The sequence below is a fragment of the Vicugna pacos genome, chromosome 13 (genome assembly GCF_048564905.1).
Source record: "Vicugna pacos chromosome 13, VicPac4, whole genome shotgun sequence".
NCBI lineage: Eukaryota > Metazoa > Chordata > Mammalia > Artiodactyla > Camelidae > Vicugna > Vicugna pacos.
The window spans coordinates 41,870,975-41,892,662 of NC_132999.1; the positions used below are offsets into that span (position 1 = coordinate 41,870,975).

The 21,688-nt window shown below is 37.8% G+C and overlaps 1 protein-coding gene and 1 long non-coding RNA gene across 6 annotated transcripts in view; both read right to left on the reverse strand.

The window, feature by feature from the left end:
- THRAP3 (thyroid hormone receptor associated protein 3) overlaps positions 1 to 20,692 on the reverse strand; it is a 64,713-nt gene extending 44,021 nt beyond the window's left edge. For 3 of the 5 annotated variants that reach the window (XM_072974764.1, XM_072974766.1, XM_006212684.4), the window contains exon 1: positions 20,597 to 20,692. The gene's annotated coding sequence lies outside the window, so the exon portion shown is untranslated. Of the gene's footprint in view, positions 1 to 19,984; positions 20,007 to 20,596 lie in introns of those variants that run through there. The other 2 variants (XM_072974765.1, XM_072974763.1) reach the window with 2 other exon arrangements.
- Positions 345 to 10,363, reverse strand: LOC140701007 (uncharacterized). Its single transcript, XR_012079785.1, has 3 exons — positions 10,292 to 10,363; positions 8,405 to 8,517; positions 345 to 444 (listed from the first exon to the last, which is right to left on the reverse strand). It is a non-coding gene; the product is annotated as an uncharacterized lncRNA (long non-coding RNA).
- Positions 20,693 to 21,688: the final 996 nt, after the last annotated feature.

Here is a 21,688-nt window from a genome sequence, read left to right on the forward strand (position 1 = left end):
CAGTGCTTCATAACATATGACAATTCTATGAAATTCCAATTTCAGTAACCATGAACAGTTTTACTGGAACACAGCCATGTTCATTCAGATAAACTGCTTCCACCCTAAAACTGCACAGCTGAGTAGCTGCAAAAGTGACTGCAAGCAGTGGTCTCATCACTTTGCACTGCAACAAATTATGGTGAACCACTTATAACTCAAGCATTTCATTACTTTTTTAAAATAACCAGCACATATCCATTATGTCAAAACAAGATGAGAAAATGGACTCTGAATGTTACCATTTAAGGCACAGTGTGGAGTGTGGATGATTCTTTTATCCGATTAGATGGCAATGGCACTGTGTTTATTATGAAATGGCACCACAGCTGTGCCATGAATACAATGTGTCGACATAACCAAACTAAGCACTCATCACAATATTCCCAACTCACAGGAAACCAACTGTCAGAAAAATTAAAAAATTTAAAACAAAGTATTGCATAGCATAAGCAGCAAAACCATTTATTAACAGTGAGTTAATTAAATCATGTTTGACTGCGGCAGCCTAAGAAATGTGTCTGGAGAATATGAACTTGTTTAAGACTTTTAGCCTCTTTTGAGTGAAAAGCCAAGGACAATGCAACAATGTAAGTAGTCAATTAAAAAATAAGGCAGGTGGAACAAAAAGGTGCTGACCTAAGTAACTTCGGATATGAGTGAAACAGAGCATAAAAAAAAAAAAAGGAATTGTACATAACCACCCGTATTTGTTAAAGTTGTTCTAGTTGTAAAGTTGTTAAAGGGTATAGGTTAACAATTCTGAAACCACTACATTACATGTATACTGGAACTAGTAAGTAAATGGATGGAAGATGGTGAGAACCAAGTTTCTCACTTGTTAAGAGTAAGAGATTACAGACAAAAAAGAGGGAAAGGAAAAATGATCAATGAGGTACTGGATTAGAGTTGGAGTTATCAGTATGAATTCATGTTTAGCTTAACATAGATACAACTGGATATATATAGAAATATCAAATATTTAGAGATATTTCTATAGGTATATGGTATATATTAGTATACAGATATACTTCTGTTTTGTCAGCTGAGAAGACCTAGGAGCAATAACCCTCCAGTAGCAATGAGCACACCTAGCACCCAGATTTGATTTCTAATACCATTCTCCAATAAAAGAAAAGAGGGCTCCTTGGAGAAATAGCTGAATCTAGGGCTGGAGCAGGGACTAAACTGGATGAGCTTGGAAATATCTTATAGTGACAGAAAGTGAGGAAGTGCTAAACAAACAAAACCACTACACACAATAAAGGGGGTATCTCAAAAGGATACTCCTCCTGTCCAACTGAAAGAGCTCTCAATGGTAAAAAATCAGAAAAATTAAAACAAAATACAGTACTGGATTATAAATCAAAGTATAAAAATCCATGAGTCCATACTGATAAAAATAAATGACTGAATACTTACATGGGTAAGAGACCAATCTCCCATGCAGAAGAATTACAAGAAAATTATGTATATACTCCACCGTCAAGGAGGTAGAATATAACTCTCCACTCCTTAAGCGGAGGTGAGTGTGCCTAGCGATTTTCTTCCAAAGAGAACATTATGGTGGGGAGGGGAGGCATAATTTACATTGGAGAAACCTAGCTAGGTGGTCAAGGTTAACAAGAAGTCATACTGATAGCATGTACTCCTTGATATCATGTCATGAAAATGGCACACTTTATCTGTGTGGTCTTTCCCCTAAAATCCAGAACACAAGTCTAATCATGAGAAAAATATTAGACAAATCCCAACTGAGGGACATTCTACTTCTAACCAGTACTCCTCAACTGTCAAGGTTACCCAAAGAAGAAAAGTCTGAGAAACTGTCACAGCCAAGAGAAGCCTAAGGAGACATGACAACTTAATGTATATCCTAGATGGGATCCTGGAACAGAAGAATGACATCAGGTAAAAACTAACAAAATCTGAATAAAGCATGGATTTTAGTTAATAAGAATGTACCAATATTGGTTCATAAGTTGTGACCAATGTACCATACTAATGTAAGCTATTAACAGGAGAAATGGGTATGGAGTGTATATATGGAAACCCTCTGTACTATTTTCCCAAACTGTCTGTAAATCTGAAACTGTTCAAAAAACATTTGTCTAAAAAAAAGGCAAATGATTGTGGGTGGTGTTCTATGGCTCTTGATTCAAAAGATATTACTGATTCTGCTCAGTTGTTTACTGGGGAAGTCAATGCTGAGTTTGAAGCGACTGAACACTATGAACAGTCTGTGTGGAAAACCACCGGGAGGATCTTTTCAAAAAAGTTGAGAACATAAATTCAATACAACATGAACTTGAATCCACTAAGATGTGTCACAAATTATGGTAGTAAAAATACATGTGGAGAAGGGCTTAGCCATACACATTTACAAAACTTGTGAAAATGTGAAGTATTTAAAGCATATGGTTTAACCACTGTACTGTTCAACACCAGGTACTCTAAAAAAATTTTTAAATCTATCACCTTATTGTTAAGAGTGACCTTTATCTGCTCTCAACCCACTTTTGTAGACTTAACCATCATCAGTTCTATGCATTTTTGTCAGAAACAGGTGAATACTTACTTGCCCTACCAAACAGCAGTTAAATGGCTTAGCAGCAGTAAAATTTTATTGCGATTTTTTTTCTAGCTCAACGCTGAATTTAAAAACTTTCTAAACAAGAACAATCATTCTTAAACACTATTACTGAATATTAAATGGCTTTGGAAATTAGCTTTTGCTGCACACTTGATAATGTTTCTTAACAAATCCACTTGAAAATTAACAAGACAAAACAACCCTTCAATGGGAAACATACCACAGCAAATTAATTTGAACAAACATTGTCTGAATCGCAAGTAATGTTACTTCTTTCATTTCCTGTACTGGAAAAGGTAAAACACGGAATGAGATCTCCATTCCTACATAAATTTGAAGCAATCATATTTTCTTAGCTCAAACTACAATTTCAGCGTATTTCCTCAATGCAAGCACAAAGGAAATCTCCAAATTTCAAAATTCATCTTAACTGCAACTGAGGAGCTTCCACCTAATCTCCAGTTGGAAATAATTCATCTGCAGTGTTAACAGCAGGCTAAAAAGCAAATATCAAGAAAAGAATCTAGCAGAATTCTACAAATGCCTTCCAGGTGATGAATATGCTCAAGATAGATCATATGCTCATGGGTTAATATTAGCATTTGGCAGGACCTATCTGTGCAAAAAGATACTTTCAAAGATGACATATGTAAAATCTCACTACAGATTTCATCATTAACAGATGAACATTTGCCATAAATTGTAGGTTAACTTTGGACCCCAATAAGTGAAGTGTTATCCCCAAAAGAATTCCATTCTTCTAACAGACCTGTGTTACAGTAATTTTATTCAATTATTATGTATTTGAATTCTGCCAATAAAATGTTTTTCTCTCTTATTAAAGTACTACAATTCTGAAGTATCATCCAGACCTTTACAGAAAAAGCTTGCTAACTCGGATTCCACATTATTTGCCTAACAAAAGCATTTAGTGCAAACAGCCAAACAAGAATAAACCCTTAAGGAGTAGTAACTCTCAAAACTGTAGTCTCAAATGGTGGAAAATGTCATTTTTTAATACTTAAGCCCAGCCACTTAAAGTAAGGCAAATAAAATTAGTAATCAATCATTCCAAAGCTATGAGCAAAGAACTAACCCAATAAACAGTAAAAGAGCATGTGCTCTAAAGCCAGACTGCCTAAGTTTGATTGATTCCCACTCCATCAACTAATTTTGAGACTTGAGCTAAATTACTTAATTGAATCTCACTATCTCTGCTTCCTTATCTGTAAAACTGGTTCCTACTACAAAGATTTATGAAAGTTGAATAAATTAATTTACAAAGTTATTGAAACAGTGCTTAGCACACAGTAAGTACTCCATAGTAAGTATTATTAATCAGGCCAATGTCAAAATGACAGAGCTAAAAGACTTCAACTAGCTGGTATGGGTAACCATGTGCTCATTAAACAGCCACCTTCCCTCTCTTCATAATTCAGAATTTGGATTGACGGCAGACTCAGAATATGACACCACGTCTTCAAAATCTCTTTTAAAAAGCAGAACACTCTAGGCAACAAACCCAAACTTAAACTTGATTCCAGGCTGAATGAGTCTGCCCCCAAATGACACCATTATTCTGTGCCCCGGGTTCTCAATTTACGAGAGAGAGGGGGGATCAACAGGCCATCTGTGCACTTGACAGTCTACCTAGACAGGTGGTTTTTAAAATCTTGCTCTCAGGCTACGCAGAGATGCATCAGGACAAAACAGTAACGTTTTCATCTGAATCCTCTGGCCCATCCAGCATATAAGACTGTCAGGAAATTAAAAGCTACTTTTCCAAATTTTACAACTCAACAAAAATAAAACATAAAAAAAAAGAAAGAAAAAAGCTGCTTTTCTAGAATTTATCTTTTTACCACATTACAAAACTTTTATAAGCTATCACCATTTCCTTACAACTTAAGTCTCTATTTCCTTGAAAACTACTAGTCAAGCAATATTACTAGACTATTTTGCTCCTTGAGGGCAAGTACCAGATCAAATTCCTTTTTGTATCCCCAGTGTCTAGGTACATATTTATTGAATGGCAAACAAATGAATGAATATTAGCTATACAGTGTTTTTTTTAAACTATGGTAAAATATACATAATACAAAATTTACCGTTTTAACCATTTTTAAGCATACAGTTCAATTCAGTGGTGTTTAGCACATTCACATTGTTATACAACTATCACCACCATCAATCTCCAGAACTTTACCATCTTCCAAAACTCAAACTGTGTACCCATTAATAGTAACACCCCACCACCAGAACCACCATTCTACTTTATCTCTGAATTTCACTACTCTAGGAACCTCATACAGGACTCATACAGTATTTGTCCTTTTATATCTATCTAACTTATGTCATCTAGCATAATGCCTTCAAGGTTCATCCATATTACAGCACACAGACACAGTTTTGTAAAAGGATAAAGCATGTACAGAATCATAGAACTTGAGATATTAACTTAAACTTTTACCTGCCTGAGCAAACTAAAACATTTAATTCTTCTTTTTACCTAGTTTTTCCAGTTTAGTAATAATATGCACAGTAAAACTTTGTACAAGAGTATATAATGAAAAGGTCTCCTCCCTGATGTCTACCCTCCCTATCCTCAACTTCTAGTTCCTCTCTCTGGTTTAATTTTTCACTTTGGAACACAACTGCCAAACACGTTACCTTGCCTTAAGTATGTCCAATGAGTAAGATACTCAGTTGGCCTATTAGAACCAGCAAGTCCTCTGTTCTAAAAATACTACTAACATAAAGATCCAAAACAATGAACATAAAATGTCTCACAAGTATTTCACTGAGTTAACATTACAGCACCCAATGGATAATAGCTTTGCTAGGCAGCATACCGAGGAGAGTGCAGGCTCTGGCGTCACATAAAGACTAATGCAAACATTTTGACTCTTTTAAGCCTCGGTTTCCTGATCTATAAAATAGGGACAACACTATCTTATTAGCTACTGTAATGATCAAATGAGAAAAACAACTAAATCATAATACAGTGCCCAGTAATATAGCAAGCACTCAAATAATAGTAAAATTGTTTATTTCCTTCAATGGGCACTGTGAAAAGCACAAAGATGAATCAGAAAATCTGTGCCCTTCCAGGTGGTTATAATACAAAAGGCAGTTTATCTCTGCTCAATGTTATCATTATTCTGCCGAGAACGTGGTATTAATGTAACTTCCAGCCTATACTTAACAACTTTTATGACTATTTCTAAATCTCACTGAAATAGTTATTTGTAAAAAAAAAAAAAAAAAAGCTGTGATGTGAGTACTAAGAGAATAAAGAGAAAGTTCATTATTAGACCTCATACAGGGCATACCGCCCTGAAACAGTCTACAGCTGGCTTTAATCAAAGAGCGGAGTCTTGTGATTAAAAGACAGTGATCTACTTCAATCTAGATGCAAAAACTGACCCAGGAGAATCTCAGGATTCTGGACAAACCTCACTAGAGTCAGTCACAGTGCATTAAGGACTGGAAGCACTCCTAGAAATCATTACCTAGAACAACCCTAGTTATAGGGAAATAGCCCAGAGAAAGGAAGGGATTTGCCCAAGGTGAGGTAAACTAGAGCTACAGGCCCTTGGCTCTCAGTGTGCCCCAGTTCTTTCCACATCATCATGCTACCTTTTACCTGATAAAGAACTTTAAGTCACAAACTTCATCCAGTCTGCTCTGATTTCTCACTTTTCTTCCCAGTTACTAATAGAAAAAATTTTTAATATGTCTTATGAAATGTCTTAGAAAACATTCCTAAAGAATCCTATATTATTTGGCTAAAATGTACTCTACTGGAAGCTACAGGGGATGCTGAATAAGAATAAATCTAATTCATTAAAGGCCTATTGGAAAGGCAATTTCAGTTAACAACAAAAAATTAGAGCTGGAAAAGTGAATGGTGCAGAGTATATCTTCCACAACTGTTCAGTTTTACTAAAAAATTTATACAAATCGGTAATTTGATTAACAAACCATTTAACAAAGAGCATCAGACCAGGTTAACCAACTTCTAGATAAATCACATTTGCTTTCATCTGTAAATAAGCAACAGGAAAGAGACTGAATTTGATGCCAGAATAATGTTACAAATACTTAGTGACAGGTTATTATGGCATCAAATTCAGATATGATTATGTCACGCTGGAGAATCTACTAAAGCACATTCATCTTTGGAGATTTTTTTCTTTTTAAATTACAGATTGAAAGAAAAATAGATCTGACACAAACATCAAAACTACTTCCCTGAGTACTGCCAAATTAAACTTATTTTCAAACAAACTTTCTATTAGAAATAATCTTATCAACAATCTTGGAAATCTCGCCAAAATGTCCATATATATTCTGGTTCTGCTAATTCTAGAAATAAATTTGCAACTGCTTTGGAACTGATTTTAACCCAATATCAATTTACAAACACCATTAGGGAAAGACAAGCCTTCTCTTTCCACAAAATACCAAACATCAAGACCACCCAGACACACCTAAGCAGAGGGTTCCTCACAAAACGCATCTTATTTCCAAAGCATTTATAAGCAACGTTAACAGCTCATCAGAATCAGCCCTATATTCACAAGTTTAACCAAGAAAATAGATTGCTATAAACACCAGTATAACTATGAACCTTACTAAGAGAACTATATGTCCTCTAAGTGATTCTTGTAAATCAAGTTTTCCGTCCGAAAAGACTTAATTCAGCTGTTTAATTCATGCCATCCCTGATTTAACAATCCTGCTATTTCCTGGAAATCTAGGTTTAGATTACATCGACATTTTTCCAATTTCTCATACATAAAGTTAAGAAAGTTTTAAGCCTAGCAAAAAGGAATTAAGACTACTACACAAAGTATAAAGGTCACTATACAAAGCCCCAAAACAAGTCAGGACTTGAGACTCAGAATATTAATGAATATTAAAACCAATCATGGAAAAAGTAAAATCAGACTCCTACCTCACAACAGACAAAAATTAACTCCAAGTGGACTAAAAAACACATAAGCATATAAATAAACATTAAGTGTGAAAAACTTTAAAATGCTTTTAAGAAAAGTTTAAGAAGAAAATACAGGATAGTATCTAGGAATTCAGGGTAGAGGATTTGAAATAAGATACTTTAAGTATAAACCATAAAGGTAAAGACTGATAAACCCTACAGAAATCCTACCGGATCAGTAGAAAATATACACAAGAATATTCCTGGAAACACACTGAGTATAAAAAGGAAAATGGATAAACAAAAGGTGGTACATCCACACGATAAATACTATACAACAGTGAAAATGAAGAACACATGCCATGAATGAATCCCAGAAACATAAGGCTGAGCAGATAAAGAAGTTACAAAATAAATCGGTATCAATTTACATGAAGCTTTAAAAACACATAAAAACAATACTATACGTTGCTTAGGAAAGCACACATTTTTAATAGAAGTCTAGAAAAATGCATAGGTATCATAAACACCAAGTCAGAAGAGAGGTTGGGGGAGAAGGGGAAAAAAATCCTTCAAGGCTTAGCTATGGTGGTAGAGCTTTATTTCTTAAATTTATTAAACTGATCTCTTAAATACATGGGTACTAGTGGTATTATTCTCTGTACTTTTTGCAAGTCTATAGATTACACACTTTAAAAGCATGAAAAAGAAAATGTTTGAACACTGTGGTTGTGCTAACTTTAGACTTCCTTTCCCAGTCCTCCATAGGAAAAAAGATTAATATAATTCTCTGTAAGTGACAGAAGAAGAGTACAAGCATTCTCACTTACCTCACAAGCTTCTTAGCCACACACATTTAGATTTTTGCAAGCAACTTCCAAAGATTGAAATAGGACTCATCAAGCAATGCTCTTAAGGTCAAATCAAAGAAAATAACTCCACACTGAAGGATAAGCATACAAAGGTATAAATGGAATATATGCAGAGTGGTTAAGAGTAAAAATTTTGCAAATAGATGAGCAACCTGGATTAGAAACCTGACTCCACTACTGCGCAGGCTTGAACAAGGTGTACAATCCTACTAAGTTTCTCATCTCAAGAAAATAGATGCACTGATCTTATAAAATCATCACAGGATTAAATAATTAACATGTAAAGCACATAGCACATATTCTAAAAGGGCAGTTTGAAAAACAAAAACAAGAAAGTTGGAAGAGAGAGGATAACACGGGATAGACTCAACAATGAGCATTTTATTTTCCAAAATTGTTTCGGTAGTGAATCAAGATTTATTTATTTTACACTTCATTAAGGCTTTTTCCCTCAGTAACATGCTTACATAACACCAAACAACAAATTAAATCCTTAAAGATATTTCTGTTTACAGAATCACCTTCAAAAAAACTAAGCTGATACACAAATATCTGTACAATGCAAAGCAGAGATCAGGCTAAATCCCTAGGATTTTGTTTAACTGCACATTAGGTCCAATTCAGGTGCTGACTATTCAGGGAGAAAAAAAAATGCTATATAACCTGTATCAAGAAACACAGTTAAGAAAAAGTAAGTTGTGAATATTTTCTACAGGAAACTAGAATATTCAAGACTTACTATATGAAAAGCTGAGTTTTGTACACATAATGCATCAAAAAAGTGTATCCATGACTTACAATTTAGATATGAACAATGGTTTCCTACACACCAGAAGGAGTAAAGGCAGAAGGATGAATAATACAGAAAGCAAAGCCTGTATCCCTAAAGCTTTGCAGTGATATTTAATACCTAAAAAGGAAACTAAAGATTCTCTCCTCAGAAAGTACCTCCTATTTCTTGTTGGCAGCTCAAGATTAGTTGCCAGAATAAGATCAGGTGAGAAGGGCAGGTCAAAATTCCAGATGGAATAGCACACTGTTATATTATACATGTAATGTAAGTTACAGCTTATGTACACTTTTGATCAACACATAAGATCTTAGTTTCCTACCAACCACAGCAACAATTCAGTTGGCAATTTCAAAATTTCAATAGTCTATCTTTCACTTACATTCATTGCTCATGTATGAAAATACCTCAATACATTAATGGTCAGAGCAGGTACCTGGTTTTGTTAGGAAACTATACTTTGGGATAACCATGTTAAAATTTTTTTCTTTAAGCTTCCTTCTCTCAAAGAGAAGATGCTTCATAAATAAAAAGAAATGATCACAAAAATGACAAAGCATTTGAAGTAGTTAAATGACACTCTAAGTATCATTCTTTCAATAAATTTCAGATCCATTGCTTCTGAACCAAGAGTTCAACAACAATTTGTTGCAGACTGTTCACTGCAACAGCTAAACTCAAATGGAGTTCAAAACAATTACCTTTGAGAATTTCTAGTGTGCTCAACTAACACTTGTTCACTCAAATGTCAAAACAGCACTAGATTAGAGATCTTTAGTTCCACCTGTGCCTAAACTCCTATGAGACATCACTGTATCCTATTCAAACCATTTAATAACCATCTAGCCATAAAAGAAATTATAGTAGGTGACTATGTTAAACTGCCTAAGATACTGAACTATATTGTTTATGTATTCTTTTGGGGGGTTTTTTGTTTATGTATTCTTTATACTAGTGTCAAAATATGTATACTGTAATTTTCTGGAAAGAAGGTAGGAAAATGGTGTATTTTCATTTTAAAGATGGAAAGATATAAAAGGCTAGGAATACATTACCAATTTTGAAATGCATCTTCTGTCATTCTGTTTCCATCAAAATGAATCAAAAAGCCTCTGTGTTTGTGTCAGCTGGTGGATTCAAGTCCATTATTCCCGAAGAGAAAGTGCAAACATTGTAAATTGACTATACTTCAATTAAAAAAAAAAGTTAATTTAACATTGGATCTAATAAACATGACAATGACAAAATGAAGATGTTTTGTAAGTGAGGACTCTCTGAATTTACTGGTCAATCTATTCTCTAGACCCTTATTCTGAGCAATGTGGCTAAGAGTGGAGGTTTAGAGAGTCAGACCTAGGTTCAAATCCTATCTCATCCTAAATTAACCTCTCGTGCCTCAACTCCATCATTTGTAAAACAAGAAACTCTTCACTTACCTTGTAAAGTATATGATTAAGTGAGATAATGCATGCAAGGTGCTTAAAAAAGCATTTATTTGGGGGGGCAAAACTCCACCTATAAAAGTGCATCTTTAATATTCAGGTTAACCTCCCACCCAGGTTTGCTCAAGACAGTTTACAATTGTTGCCCCAGTGGATTAACAGCATCCCCTCTCTCAATAGTGTCCTGGTTCAAAAACATAAATTATATGGTCACAATATTAACTGGACAAAAATAAATCTAACTTAAGCATCATTAAGTCAAAGGAAAGTGAACTATTTCAGCTAAGAACTGGCACCCAAAACCTCTCTTCCTATCCAAGCAAATATAAATTAAAGAAATGATGGTCACGTTTCAGTGTGTAAATTTACTTCCCTCTCCTCTCCCAAAAAGGAAATCATAAGCTAATGATCATCATATCACTATTATATCACAGCCAGCGCTAGTGATACACATGTTGAAGTGTTTAAATGTGAAATGTACTGATATCTGCAACTTACTTTAAAATACCTCAAAATAAATAAGAAAATGGGCAAAGGACCTGAATAAACATTTCCCTAAAGAAGATATACAAATGGTCCATAAGCACATGAAAAGATGCTCAAGATGCTCAACATCACCAATCAACAGGGAAATACTAACCAAAGCTACCTCACACCCATTAGAATGGCTAGTACTTAAAAGGAAGGAAGGAAGGAAGAAATGTTGGTGAGGATATGGAAAAATTGGAACCCTCTGTGCACTGTAGCTGGGAATATAAATGGTGCAGCCACTGTGGAAAACAGCAGAGTATAGCAGTTTCTCAAAAAATTAAACAGAATTACCACATGATCCAGCAATTCCACTTCTGAGTATAACACCCAAAAGGACTGAAAGCAAGGTCTTTCTTTTTTTTGATTGGGGGAGGTAATCGGGTTGGTTTGTTTGTTTATTAATGGCAGTACTAGGGATGGAACCTAGGACCTCTTACACACTAGGCATGCACTCTACCACTGAGCTACGTACACCCTCCCTGTGAGAGCAAGGTCTTGAAGAGGTATTTGTACACCTATGTTCACAGCAACATTATTCATGATAGCTAAAATGTGGAAGCAACCCAAGTGTCTGACTGATGGATAAATGGATAAGCAAAATGTAGTATATACATGTATATGATGGAATATTATGAAGAGAAATTCTGACATGCTACAAAATGGATGGACATTGAGGACATTATGCTAAGCAAAATAAGCTTGCCACGAAAAGACAAACACTATGATCCCACTTATACTTACTTAGAGCAGGAGACAAAGTAGAATGATGGGTGTCAGAGGTTGGGGGAGTGGGGAGAATAGGGACTCACTATTGTAGAGTATCAGTTTTGGAAGATGAAGTGCTCTGGAGATGGACAGTGACAATGGCTGCACAACAGTGAATGTACTTAATGCCACTCAACTGTACACTTAAAAATTAACATGGCAAATTTTATGTTACCTGTGTTTTGCTACAATATAAAAAAACTGGAAAAAATAAGGTACAGTGAGTATAAAGATGTGATAAAGCAAATATAGTAAAATGCTTACAAATGTCAAATCTAGGTAGTGGGCACATGGGTACTTACTGCATGATTCTTTCAACTTTTCTGCACGCTGGAAATCTGTCATAATAAAACATCGGAGGGCAAAAAAATAAAAAAATAAAAAAAAATTGTCATCCCTGCTAACATACACCTGATGCAGAGTAACTAACCTACGGGTAGGAGAGAACCACGAGCCTTAGAGGATGACAGAATATAAAAGCCAATTTAAACTAAATCTTCTAAAAGTTCATTTTAGCCACATTCAATGAGATCATAACAACTGTACTACTACTGTAACACAGTGGGTGACAGATATGCCTACCCTAGCCCCAAAATGACAAATTAAGCTTTAGCTCCTCCAACATAAATATCCAATATTCTTAAGACATTATTTGAAGCCCTAATTTAAGCAACAAATCATCCACTTCTAAAAAATAACTAATTTGGATAGAAATTAAATCCTAAAAGCGTATCAGTCCATAAAATCTGTATACCACATTATTTTCATTCCAGTAAATGACCAGCACTTAATAGGCATACAATGCCTAATTTCCCCCCAAAAGAAAAGCCAAACATCAAAAACAGTCCATGCATCAATCTCAATTTCAGTTCCTGCTCAGTTGTTTTTAAAGTGAAGAACAGAAACTCTAATAGGTTAAAAAAAATTCTAATCCAAAAATAAGAGGTTTAGCAAAATTGTCCCCATTTTTCACTATGCCCACAAAGACAGCATTCTCTCTGCATTCTTATTTGTTTTTCTGTGGTTGATTTCTAGTTTCATGCCATTGTGGTCAGAGAAGATGCCTGAAATAATTTCTATCCTCTTAAATTTGTTGAGCTCTCTGCATTCTGAACAAAGTCACTGTGGGCTAAGAGGTAAAGAGAGTTTAAATGTTATGAAAATGGTGATACATAAAAGATAGACAAAGAAAAGTCCAAAATTCTTTTGTGAAATCTAAGGGGAGAAAACTGCAACTACTTGTAGGTCCCACCTATCACAGGCAGAAGTAATGCTGACAAAAACATGAAAAGACAATCTAGACCAGCACTGTCCAACTTCCTGAGATAAGGAAAATGTTCCACACCTACATTACTCAAAATGGCAGCCACCAGTCACAAGTTGCTGCTACTGACCACCTGAAATATTGCTAGCATGAGAATTATACTAAAATTATATTTAATTTTAATTAACTCAAAGTTAGCTAGGCCAAATATGGTTAGTGGGTACTGAAATAAAGTGTGCAGATCTAGACCACAGACCACATTATCAAGGTTAACTTTTCTCCAACAGAATCTAAAGCTCAGTACACACTTAATAAATACTAAGGAAGAAATGAAGAGTCACAAAGGTTTTTGAACAGAACAAAAGCATCAGTTCTGGGCATTTTTCTACGCATTGTATTATGTCAACAAATATAGTTCTCCAATCCACAACATCTCTCTTCTACCCAGCATTCCACCGTATAAACATACTTACTATAAGCAGTCCCCTAGTATTGTAAGTCTAGGTTGCTTTCAATCTTTCACTTACTATAAATAACACTTCAATGATTATCTTATCTTTAAGGACCTGTCCAATTACTCCCTTAAGGTATATTCCTAAAAGCACAGGTTACCTTCCATTCATCTCCAGAAAAGCTACAGCAATTTATATTGCTACCAGCAGTATTTGAGAAGTCCATTTCCCCACATCCTCACCAACAATAATTGTCATATTTTTATCACGATGGAGATCTGAGGGGAAAAAATGCTAACTCATCGTTGATTTAACCTGTATCTAATTTTCATGTGTGACTTGTCATGATAATGTAATTTTCAAAATGGTTAGCCTATTTGTTTCTGAACTGTTTACTGAATAATTAAGTCATCTTTCCCTCACAACTTTGAAATACAATACCACCTTTATCACATACTCAGCACTTTCCATCTGCTATTGAGGGTTCTGAGTGTTTCCCACTGTCCTTTCAAATTTAGTGCCACATGACTTCTTTCCTTTTCCAAATAGCTAACAAGCAATCCATCTCCCATATTCAATAATAAAATTAATTTGTTGAATTCCTACTATGTACCCAGACACTGGGCTAGTCAACTGTCACAATAACCCTTGTTGGAGGTAGAGATTTCCATCGCTATTTGAAACTGAACAGATACACCGCAGAGTTAAGCAACTTTCCCCAAAGTCACAGTTCGGGGAGAAAAAAAAAAAGCTTCTGATGAGAAGGAGTCCCATTTCTCACCACATTCATCTGATAAAGCCAAGGTCTTTAGTGGGGAGGGGTATAGGTCAAGTGGTAGAGCACATGCTTAGCATACACAAGGTCCTAGGGTTCAATCCCCAGTACCTCCATTAAAAATTAACTAAATAAAACTAATTACCTCCCCTCCAAAAAACACCTAAACAAAAAGACTTAAAAAAAAAAGGTCTCTAGGTAATGTGTCATAAACCCCCATGAGCATGTCCTATTAACTGAACACTGCAGCTGCAAACATTTTGCTAAAAGTGGAATAGAAAATATCCCTACCAACTACTTTCATCATACATGTATGCATACTTCAACACAAAACAGCCTCCATAGCAAAAAAAGAAGATAATAAACCAGCAATCAATTAAATACATTCACCTTCTCACTCTATACTGTCATTCAATATGGCACTACATTCAAGGCTATTTGAATCATCCTGGCTGGCTGAATGATGAAACAATTCACACTTGCTTAAGGTAAAATGTCCAGCAAAAACATGACAAACAAGCATGGAACAGAAATAAAGGAAGAGAACAGTCAAACTAAGTTCTATGCTACAAAGACAAAGCATTCACCATCAACCCAAGAATCAACATATCTTCTCAATTTTTCAGGAACATGAGGAATAACACAAATGATTCGCTTTTGCAATTTAAGTTCTTTTGAAGAGAGGTTTTAAGTATTAAGCTTTCATAATAAACCGAAGAGGTTTATCTCTACTTCCTCCATGATTCCTTACTGTCTACCCTTACTATTCAGAAATATACCCAAACTGTTACCACTGACCTAAAGAGATGGCGTTATAGGAAATTTTCACTTTCTACATTACATATTCTGCAATGTCAATTTTTCAACAAGCCATCTATCTGTGGTGAGCAGGGAAAACAAAACTGAAGACAACTACCTGCCCCACCAAGGGTTTGCAAGCTGTGTCTTGCTTAACTAACCCTGGTGTAGGGGTGGGAGGACCTTAGGGAACTCAGCTGTTTTATCTTTTTAACAATGAAATGTTAAGCAGAACCCCAAAGTATAAAATATCAATGCAGCACCGCTCTGACTGAAATGGAAGTGGGCTGCTCAGAGCCCGGCAGCTCAGCCTCTTTCCCTCACCCCAGAGTATTTTAAAACCTCCTGTCCAACCTATACTTGACTAAATCTACTATAAATTCAAGGACAACAATCATTACCACAACCTACTGATAGTTACCTCAGTTTTACAGAATAGCCTTTAGAGAATGAGTTTTGAATAGAAAATTTTATAAATCAACTTTATAATTCACATAAAATGGATGTACACATTTTAAGGATACAGTTTAGTGAGTTTTGACAAAATATACTGTGTAAACACCACCCCACCCAAACAACAGACTACTTTCATCACTCTAGTAAGTACCCTCTCACACCTGTGCAATCTCCTCACCCACCACCAAATTATTTTCAACAGGTAGCATAACAGAATCTGAGTAAACTAGGACTTGATAGTGGGAGCACTTCCAGAGACTGCCACCCAGTCAGCCATCGATTTATTCCTGTATCAACTCATCTTTTCTCTCAATATTTACTAAGCCTCTTCTATGTAACAAAGAACATCCTAGATGTGGGGATTCAGCAGTGACTCAAACAATCCCTGCTTTACTCCCTAAAGAGTTGAAGACACAACAGATGAAAAATAAATTATAATGTTCCACAGTAATAATGCACGGGTGGGGGAGGTATTTCGTTGATGAGTGGAGCACTATTATAGATGCAGCAGTCAAGGAAAGAGCCTCAAAACAGATGTGATACATGCATTAAAAAGGGACATCAAAACTGCCAAAGCCAAAGTGACAAAGCAACTCCTTGACAGCTAAGCAGTAAGACCTTCAGAGAATGCAAAGTATGGCTCTGTAAAGAATTAATTTATTACAGCTGAAACAAGAATTTCTTATATTAAAAAATTTACCCAATTATTTTTTTCTACTGAGCAACCCCAGTCTGGCACCTGACCAAACCTCCTTCATTTTTAAAGTTTTTTTCCTGACAGTCCATAGTCTGGTAGCCAAAGATTTTAGTCAAGACTCTTGGACACATCCTTCAGACACACTGGGACCATCTTCTGGGAAGCCATGAAGTAATGGAGAGTCCTGGAGTGAAGAAATCTCTAAGTTAACTTTACAAAGTAGGCTCACCTCTATGACTTTCTCTATCAATCCTTTATGTATCCTGCCCTCTTAGTTAAAAGAGAAAAAGAAAATTGAGTTATTTACCCCTAAAAGAACCACACAAGATTACTGAAAGCAAAGCAATGGACTTCACAGAAGCAGACCATATACTGGGGGGAGCCTCAGGACAGCAGCCAAAAGTCTTCTAATTAGATATTCAGCAACTTCTCTTTGCTTGGCCTTCTATCTTCTGAAACAAGCCAAGTTGTGCAGTTACTGCATTCCTGATGCTAAAAAGCAAATCACGCAGAACAAAAATGAGGACACTGCACATGTGCCAACTAAAAGGCATGGGCAAGGGTCAGATCAAACCTTTTACTTTCTAAAAGCCCTTGAGTTTCTTCAGTTTGGAAACAAAATAATTCAATGTTTTGCATTCCTGCCCTGGCACTGCTCCACCTCCCTTTTCTAAAATTTCTTTCCTTCTTTTTTTTTTTAAAGAAGAAACAAAAGGAAATAAAGCACCAAGACAGAAAAAAAAATTTTAATGGTGATATAAGGATATGCCCCAACCACAAAAGATGGCTGCAGCAAGCAAAAACAGAGGGCCAAGGCTGCCAATCTGAATTTTCAAAGCAGCCTGAATCTACATTTTTACATGAAATCTCCATTTTTTAATGTTGACAACTCATTCAAATTTACAACACTGTGTGAGCCAAACAAAACACATCTGTCAACTGGATTTAGTCCATGAGTCTTCAGTTTTCAACCCCTACCATAAAAAGAAAAATGCACAGTTCTTTCAGTGGTAGAGCTCTAACTTTCTGGTAGAAAGCACATTCTATGCTTCCAATAACACACTAACACCTAAAAATACACTACAAAATATATGAACATACATCTGAAACCCCTAACTGTTGGAAGGAAAGCAAGAAGAAAATTAACTCACTCTTCACACACTAAGGTGCTACAATTCTACCACTAAAATAGGAACTGCAAACAAAACCCAATGGAAGAAAACATTAGGAAATGGATATGGATTTTTGTGAAACAGAGCTTACAAATGTTCAGCCTCTTCAATGCGTATATCAGCCCATAACTCCTAGACTAAAAGACACTAAAAGCTGATTTTTCTATCGCACATTTAACTTTGAAAAAAAAAAGTTTCCTTGAAACACTAAGAAAGTCAGTCTTTCAGAAAGGGTACCCATGACTCAACTGTCCTGGTAAGCAATGGGCAACTACTCTTTTATGGGTTATAAAACCTGCATTACAGACTCTAGAGTACTGGTTCTTAAACTGAGACTAATGAATATGATGGAAGGTAATACAACCCTTTGAGAAAAGGTACTCCCTCTCAAAAATTTTAGAGTTCTTAAGCTCCTGTAGTCCATGGACCACAGACTGATGTCTTGCTCTAGAGAATATTAAAACTATGTAATCTCCAAATCCTCCGCTTCTTCCCACTAATGCATCTCTACTTCACCTCTCTACTTCGCCAACTACCATCTCCAGGCTGGAGTTGCACAGTCTCTTAATTGATAACACCCACAATCCAATTTCCACACCCCTGCATAACAGATTTTTAAATGTAAATCAGAGGGCTTCAATCAATTCCCTAAACAACCTTACCTCTCCATCTCACCTTTAAGCACTCTCCTCATTATGTGTCAGCCACACTTGGCCTCTTTTCAGTTCGGAAAGCACACTAAGTTCCCCATCTTCTAGTTTTGGCACTTGCTGTTCCCTCTACCTAAAATGCCCGCCCTACAAAATTGTCTCCTCACTCTCACCAAAAAGAACCTCTCTGACTACCCTTAGGTCTCTCCCTTTTTAGGGTCTATCAAGTGCCCTGCTTGATACCTCCACGTCAATTTCCTCAATTGGTAATTTATTTGCTTATCTGTTGTGTACTCCCCCACTATACTGCAGGCTCTCAAAAAGTCTCATCAGGGACTAAGAACTAAATCATTCAAATAATGAGTCAGTTTTAGATGTTTACAGAATGAGTGTGTGAAGCAATCTACCAAAAAATCTAGTATTTGAGAGGACAGCATTCCACCACACTTCCTTCAACTCAGGATGTCACTATGCCCAAAAGAAACAGTCTAACACCTTAAAGTCTATTAGTGGTTAATTCTATCCATTCTAAAAAAATTAATAAATCGTATGTCTTATGCTCTCCCTTAGTCAGCCTCATCCCTCCCCATCTCGGTGCTAATTTCGGAAATACTTCAAGTTTCCTCCCTCCAGTTTTCCAGTACAAAACAGAACACTCTTTGTAATTCATCATTTCACTGGCTAAACCAAATTCAGAAAGTACCTGTACTAGCTACTCTAAAAAAGAAATATGCTAAAGAACTGCTGACTACTGTTGCTGCTGCTACTATTACCACTACTGCCGCTAAAGCTGGACTCTACCTAATCCGCAGTCTAAAAACATTGTCTCCAAAACCGGAGATCTTTCACTGGTGCTGAGATTCAAAAAAAAAAACACCACCACCACCAACAAAGCAAAGAGATGGAAGTGTACTGGACATAAGAGCTTTTAGTTAAACAGTTCTTTACAAAAACTTCAACTCATCTCTTTTACAAAATACAATCAAGCCTACATGGGTACAGAAAAAGGTTTGTTTTCATATTGCTGAAGTGTGTACACTAGTTCACAAAACCAATTTCCCAACTGTTCCACAAACTAAGCCCAATTTGTTCCACAAGTTGTTCATAGCAGCAGACGTTTTTGGCTCTTTAACAGGCTTCTGCATAATGATACACACATCAGGCCCTCCAGATAACAGGACAGACTACAACAGACAGGATTTCCATAAAAGAAAAGGGAGGGCCATCTGAAAGGGGAAAAAACGATGGCGTGTTACATGTCTTTTCACTCTGGCCTACAATCTATAAATTCTAAAAGTGATGATAATAGTGCTTAACGCACGTCAGGTAATGAGTTAAGCGGTTTTCAATTTATCTCATTTAATCTTCACAATAACCCTATCAAGTCGCCCCTGTTACTCGCCTCTACTTTACAGATAAGGAAACGAAGGCACCTGGAAGGGATGCCCCTTGATCTGAAACCAAAAGCTAGCAGAGCCAAAACCTGAACAAGCAGCGAGCTCCAGGAGCCTTCTGTTATGCAGCCACCAGAAGCTTCATCGGCTCTCCCCCGCCAGGTTCTACCACACTCTCAGAGGCTTTTTCCTCAATTCTATTAACAACCTCCCCGTAAACACTGAACTATCACTGACGGCTTCCAACTTCTGGTGCTACTCGCCAGCTTCCGCCGCCATGCTCCACCCCTAAGATTTAGAAAGGCAAAGAGTATAGCTGATGAAAGTTGCTAAGGGAGGAGAAGGAAATTACCTCATGCCAGCAGAACACACGCCGATTACCACCGGAACGCAAGTCGGCCTCACGTCCAACCCAAGAGACTGAAACCAAAGTGAGCGCACAAACGTTCCCGTGGCTGGTAAATTTGGACTATGCCTCCCCGACCACAAGGCAGAAAAGAACAGAAGAGTTACTAACATTTACTGAGTGCCAGCCACATGCGCCCTAGAAGACAGAACCAGGCCAATGGAGACTAGGTTGGGGGAGGGAAGGGCACTCAAGAGTTCCGGGAAAAGGAGAAAATAAGATAATGGGGTTCACACGATTTAAGGGGAGAAATGAAGGAGGTAGAGGCCTCTCCCCGGCAGCTTGAAAGAAGAAAAAAGGGTAGGAGCAGCTCCGGAGAAAAGGCAGCCCTCAGCGTCGAGAGCTAGGCCAGAGCGAGGGGAAGCCCTGAAGGGCGGGGAGGGGGAGGAGCCGGAGCGAGCGGGGCCCGCTCAGAAGAGGCCGAGGGTAGGCTTGGGGAAGCGGCTCCGCGCCGAGCCTGCCGGGGACGAGGAGCCAGCGGCCGCGGAGGAAAGATAAAAGGCGAAACGACTGGAGCCGGTTGGGATGCCCTAATTCCCATTAGGGGCCCTCACTCACCTGGGCCTACCACAGCGATCGCAGCTGCAGCCTCGCAACGGCACAACCGGCCCGAACCTCGCCCCCGCCCGACAGCGCGCCCCGCGTCCCCGCTCTGCGACGCAAGTAGCGGCGGCGTCGCCCGAGGCCTCCTGGGAAATGTAGTCCTAGGCCCGGACCTCCTAGCCAACTTGACGGTCTAAGAAACTACGTTTCCCACAAGGCAAGGCGAGCGTTAGGCCCGCCGCCTTGCGTCACGCGCCAGGTTGTCGGCAGTCACGTGGGCTGCTCTGTTCCATCCCCTCCCCCTGCCTGGGTGGCCTGGGGAAGAAGGAGGGAGGTGGACGGAAGGGGCGGGGGCGTTGCTGACGCCGTCGCCCCCACCATTTTGGAACCAGCCTGGAGGGAGGGCCTGAGCCCCACCCACTCGCGGCCTGCCTTCGTTGTTGAGAAGTCTCCGAGGTTGGGAATCCGCTTCCGTGGCTTTGGGTCTCTGCCCTGCTGCCTCTCGCTTTGTGACCTTGAGCCAATCTTCTTCCCTCTCTGAGCCTCAGTTTCCTCCGCTATGAAATGAGACTCGTCATTTCTACCTCTGCGGAGTTGTTGCGAGGCTCTGACAAAGTAAGGCACATAGAAAGCGTCTAGTACCTTGAAAGAGCAACCCAAAATGAGGTTGTTTATATTGTGCTAGTGTGACCTATGGCGACCCAGAAGCCCAGGTGGGTACAGCTCTCTGTAGCCTCATCTCCGGCCGCCGCTGTCCCCCATTCTCGTGAGAATGAGCGCACATAAAGAGGTTTTCAGAAAGTGTGGTCATGTGAAGCTTATTAGAGTGGGTGCCCTCTCCTGTAGAACCAGAAGTTTCCTGGGGAAGTATAGCCTTGGAATCTGCATTATAAACAAACCTCTCCAGTGTTTCTTATGCACATGCAAGTTTGAGGGCCAGGGTGTTTTACACAGGCTGGTTTCTGCTGGAATTTCTGCCCTACTGAACTAGAATTCTTAAGACTGAGCTCAAATGTCACCTCTTCTGTGAAGACTTCCAAGTTTACTAGCGCCTCATTTCTGTACTCCCACAGTACTTTTGCACCTTATTTTACAATTATCAAGGAT